Genomic DNA, 5,706 nt, shown 5'->3' on the forward strand with positions numbered 1-5,706 from the left:
GGAAACGTAATTGAGGAAAATGCGTAATAAAAAGAAACTGGAATGGTGAAAGGAAGATGTGCTGCTAAATCTTGATGACTGATTGAACTGCCCTTTTCTTAGTACTACACAATGTTCCTGTTTCTCAGTAGAATCTTGTCTTGGTTATGATTTCTTTCTGTAGCTCACAGGAATGAGCATGTGCCTTACTTCTGTCATGTGGAAAACAGTGATGTTACTAGAATCTCTTCCAGTATGGGGCTATTTACGCAGAGATATTCCTGAACATAAACAACTTTTTAGTTCTTGTACTTTAATTTCGAAAATATGATCTTGATCATGGTTGTTTAAGGGACCTAATGATATGTTGAAAGCTGAGATTATTATGGAAGTATGTATCTCATTAAATGTCTTTCTGACTCGGGAGCTCCAAAGCGTGTTTGACCGACACGAGGACTGCAAAAGAGAAAGAAATAAGTGAGACCAGTGAATCTCTGAAAACCAAAATGTCTGAACTTCGCCTCTACTGTGACCTCCTGATGCAGCAGGTTCATACGATCCAGGAATTCGTTCACCATGATGAGAGGCATTCCTCTCCCAGTGTGGAGAACATGAATGAAGCCTCCTCCTTGCTCAGTGCCACCTGTAATACATTCATCACAACCCTGGAGGAGTGTGTGAAGATCGCCAACGCCAAGTTTAAACCTGAGATGTTTCAACTGCCTCATCCGGATCCCCTGGTCTCTTCCGTGTCGCCTTCTGTTCAGATGATGAAGCGGTCAGCCAGCCACCCTGGTTCCTGCAGTTCTGAGAGGAGCAGCTGCTCCATCAAAGAACCAGTATCTGCCCTTCACCGACTTCCTCAGCGACGCCAAAGAACCTACTCGGACACAGACTCTTGTAATGATGGCCCCCCTGAAGACCCAGAAATACCTCTTCACTGTTCAGGAAACACACTTAATGGAGATTTGGCATCAGCAACCATTCCGGAAGAAAGCAGACTTATGGCCAAGACACAATCTGAATCTGAAGAACCTCTTCCACCCTTCTCCTGAGGAAACAGACATGTCCAGCTTCCTCTGAGTGTTGCTATGCAAAAGCTGCTGTAATTAAACTCGTTCTGGGCTAGCTTTGCCCTCTCCTTAGGATTTCTCTGCACTTTATAGAATATTGTAAACAAACAACCCACATACTTTTGAAGTGTACTTTATCTTTCTATAGTTTACTTGCAAGAGTATTTTCCTAATAACTTCACAGTATGAATGTGCATCTTTTTTTTTAAACAAATGATGGTGCAACATTTTGACATCCATAAGGACAAATGTAGATATTTTTCTAAAAAACTGTGAGGGACTGACAGCTTGGTCAGTGTGTATTGTAGTATATAAACATGAAATCTCGCCAGATTAATTTGACAGAAATGTGAGAGATGTAACTTGTGCCATGGACCAAAAGGTCACTTCATCCCAACTTAAAATTAATTACCATAGCAGCTTGATGGTGATTATATCATATTCCTTTAAGCAAAAAGGAAACGCTTAATATTCTAAAGGTCTTTAGCCCAAATACCATGACATATTGAGCATTTTTTTTTAAAAGCAGAGTCCGCTGTCCTTCATATGTGAAGTTGACATCTACTGATTTGTCAATACCAAACATCAGATTACAGTATTTAATTTTTATTTATTTATTTTCTTATTGCATCAAAAGATGGTTATGTCCTTACTTTTATGGCCTCCCCAATTTAAGATGTATATGCATAGTTTTTATTTACGTTGTTCTAAGATACATGAAGCAAGTGTCCCAGTGATCTTGTTCACCTACACCAGAGAAATAAACAGCTTTCAATGGAAGTGGATTTCAGTGCTTTTCAAAAACTTGGCAGTAAGCTGCTGTTGTAAGGTATGATTTGCAGCTCATGGCATATCTAGAGACATTTTTAATTTATGAATATTTATACAAAAAGCAATTCTGTCAAGATGACTGTTCTATATCACTTGAGAATGGCATTATTTAATTAAAGAACAATTTGCAGTTTTTGGTAGAAAAAAATAAATGTCTTTCTGATAGTATATATTAATTACACAAAATAATGGACTTCATTTTAACTTATTCATGCACACATTTAACATACTCTTATAATACTTATGCCCTACTATTATCCTCCTGTGTGAAAAGAAAGGAGCAGGCATGCAATATGAACCCTGACTCCCTTCCTTTGGTCCTCTTATCTTTTCAAATACTACTCTTTATGTGTTTTATTTGGTTTTATAGTTTTTATTGAAAATAGAATATTTTCATGCAATATATTCTAATTTAAGAGTTTCTGAGGATAAGTTAATGCATATAATCATTATAAAAACCTTGGAAAATATATGCTTCCAAAATGCTTTCCTTTCTTGTCCTGCTGACTACACTTAGGTAAATTTGGTCAGAGATTTTCAGTGTGCTTCAATGTCTATGATTAACAAGAAATACCAATACATAGAAAATACTTTAACACTGAGCCCTGAATAAAAATCTTAATGCTATGTGTTACAAAGGCCTGAGATGCTTGATTGGAGAAAATAAAAATGAACATATAGAGAAAAAGATGTCAACCTCATGTGTTAAATCTTTTATTTCATATAGCAACATATAAACAAGCCAAGAAGGGGACATGCAGAGTTATAATGTCGGCCTAGTTTCTTTGTGAAGATCATTACATTTAACTCATACATTCTTCCAAATTTGAGTTTTGTACTTTTTTGATTGCAATTATTATGAACCAAATAATTTCCCATGTTAATACCAATTTATATAATTACAAATAATTATGCACATATATATATATATATATACTTTATATATGAGTTTGTATTCATTTTGAATTATTTTCATTTTGATTTTAGTTTTTAAGCTAATACATACCATGTATATCTCAAGATGTCTAGTACTTGCTATGTATTCCAGGATGACATCAAATATACAGAATCTGCTTCAGTCCTCTAAATTGTGTGATTACAGGTAGGAGTCTCTACCCACAATGTGACCTATTTTCTTAAAAATTAAAATCATTAATTAAAATTTTGGGCATAATTATGTGGAGTTGATAATATATGGCAATTCTATATATTCTGAAATAACTTCGACTACATGCTAAACACATACTCTTTCACTCCCAATCAATAAAACAAACTGGATTATAATCAATAAATATATGTGGTTAAATGAGATACAACTTCAGTACTAGGTAATAAAAGTTTGAAACACTAGCCAGTCCCACTTACATGAGTAAAATATGCGGAATGAATATTTGGAATCCAGATATATTGGTCTTTGATTTTCCTCTCTTGTGACAAAGTCTGAAAAATGCTGAATTGAAATGGTGCTCCTTGGCAGAGTTAAACATTTGTTAATGATCAAGAAAGAAGTGACAAGAGTACTGATTTTGTCTATTTATAACTGGTGTAATTTAGAATCTGAACCTGAGTCAACCCTCTGTACCTACCATTGAGAGATTTCACATTTTCATTTTGTACTTGGTCTTATTCAAGAAAGTATTCTTGCGTGAAGAGTAACCCAAGTCTTGGAAAGCAAATGACTAGTTCTGATATTTTATAATATAGTACTGCCTTAATTATTTTTTTATTGTAGTGATAAAGAATCATGACCGAGTTAACATAGATAATGAGGGATTTATCTGGGGCTTACAATTCCAGAGGGATAGAAATCCATCACAACATTACAGTGAACATGGTAGCAGGCAGCCAGTCATGTCACTGAAGTAGCAGGTGGATCCAGTTCCAAAACAAGGATCTAAAGAGTTCACCATTAATGGTTGTGATGGTTTGTATGTGCTTGACCGAGGAAGTGGCACTATTAGAAGGTGTGACCTTGTTAGAGTACGTCTGTCACTGTGGGTATGGGCTATATAAGACCATCACCCTAGCTGCCTGGAAGCCAGTATTCTGCTACCAGCCTTCGAATGATGATGTAGAACTCTCAGGTCTGCCTGTACCATGCTTGCAAGGATGATGCCATGTTACTGCCCTGATGATAATGGACTGAACCTCTGAACCTACTGTAAGACAGCCCCAATTAAATGTTGTCCTTTATAAGACTTGCCCTGGTCATGGTGTCTGTTCACAGCAGTGAAACCCTAAGACAGAAGTTGGTACTAGAGACTGGGGTATTGCTGTGATAGGCCTGATCATGCTTTTGTTTGTAACAATGTGGATTTTTGGACTTTTGATTTAGAAAGCAGTGGAATGATTTAAATGGAGCTTAATGGTCTGTCCTAGCAGGAATATGGAAGACTTTGATGCAGAGAGTGGTTTGAACTGTGTGGACCCGGCCCAAGAGGTTTCATCAGAGTATAATTTCAATATGTGACCTAGAGACTGTTTGTGTGGTGTTTTGAAGAATGTGGCTACTTTTTGCCCTTGTCTGAAGAGTCTGCTGAGGCTAAGTTGAAAATATTCAGATTAATTTTATTGACAAAGGAAGTCTCAGAAATACCCATCATAGACTTTGTTCTTTGGTTAAATCTTATGAAGAACATTTTGAACAAGCATAGCAAGCTGAAAAGGGAAAAATACAAAATATATGGTTTGATTATTAAATGGGTACAAGGAAGTGAAATGGAACCAAATTCTGTGTTCTAGGAAATAGCAGATTAAGAAAGTGGGAGTTTGGAACAAAGTCCTACCCAGATAATTTTAGGTCCAGGCATGGTAGTATATGCCTTTAATCTCAAGAGATAAAGCCAAACAGATCTCTGAGTTCAAGGGCGGCCTGGGACAGAGCAAGTTCTAGGTGAAGAAAAACTTAAATCCAGGCTTGGTGGACCAAACCTATAATCCCAGTGCTTAGAAGATAGCCGTGCAGATCTCTGAGTTCAAAGTCAGTCTACAGAGCAAATTCTAGGACAGCCAAGCTTAGACACTGAAGGAGTTGGAAAATAGAAAGCTGGTGATAATGGACTATAAAAAGGGAGCCGTGTTTTAGCCCCAGCAAGCAGCAGGACTCAAGCAGCTTCAGCCATGTGGTTCTGGCTTTAGAGTCCAGAAGAGAAGGGACTACTGGGACAATTGATGCTGGTTAGTTGGAGCTAAGAAATTAGTGGTGATTAAGAAGAAACCAGCAGCACTGAAGTGAAATCTTCTGAGAAGTTGTTTTTTTTTTTTCCCTGAAAGCACAAAGAAGCTGTGTTTAAAACATAGCCAAGCTTGTTCCACATGCTGCAGCTGTACTTGGTAATGTGTAAGAATCACCCAGGTGGTACTGGTTTTGAAAGCATGAAGGTGTCATGAAGAACAGCTGAGGCTTGGCATTGTAAGTGGTCATAGAAGGCCACTGGTGAAAATGCAGCCTCAGTTGCAGTTTATGGCCCAGGGCTGAAGGGATTATGCAAAGAAGTTGAGGCTTGGCATCATGAAAAGAGCCTATGAGAGGCTATTGGTGAAGCCTAGTTGCAGAAAGAGACCCCAGTGTATTGGAGATGCCAGTACCATTGGATGATCACCAAGAGCAACAGCAGCAGTGTAATGGATCAACCTGAGCTTAGAGTACTTCAGAGAGCAGAGCTAGAGAAGTGTCACCAACCCTTTGGAGGAGTCCAGGAGATCATGTGTGGATCCAAATCATTGAAACAAGAAGCTATAACACTGAAGTTGCCTTGGAGATCCCAAGATGTTCAAAATGCCAGAGGATATCTGCTGAGGAAAGCTGCTAACAGTGAGTGAA

At 37.7% G+C, this 5,706-nt stretch overlaps 1 pseudogene; it reads left to right on the plus strand.

Annotated features, from left to right (window-relative positions):
* Positions 1-404: 404 nt before the first annotated feature.
* LOC110287441 (pleckstrin homology domain-containing family A member 3 pseudogene) lies at positions 405-1,375 on the plus strand (annotated as a pseudogene).
* The last annotated feature ends 4,331 nt before the right edge of the window (positions 1,376-5,706 follow it).

The sequence above is a fragment of the Mus caroli genome, unplaced genomic scaffold, assembly GCF_978045245.1.
Source record: "Mus caroli unplaced genomic scaffold, Mus_caroli_1 scaffold_5, whole genome shotgun sequence".
NCBI lineage: Eukaryota > Metazoa > Chordata > Mammalia > Rodentia > Muridae > Mus > Mus caroli.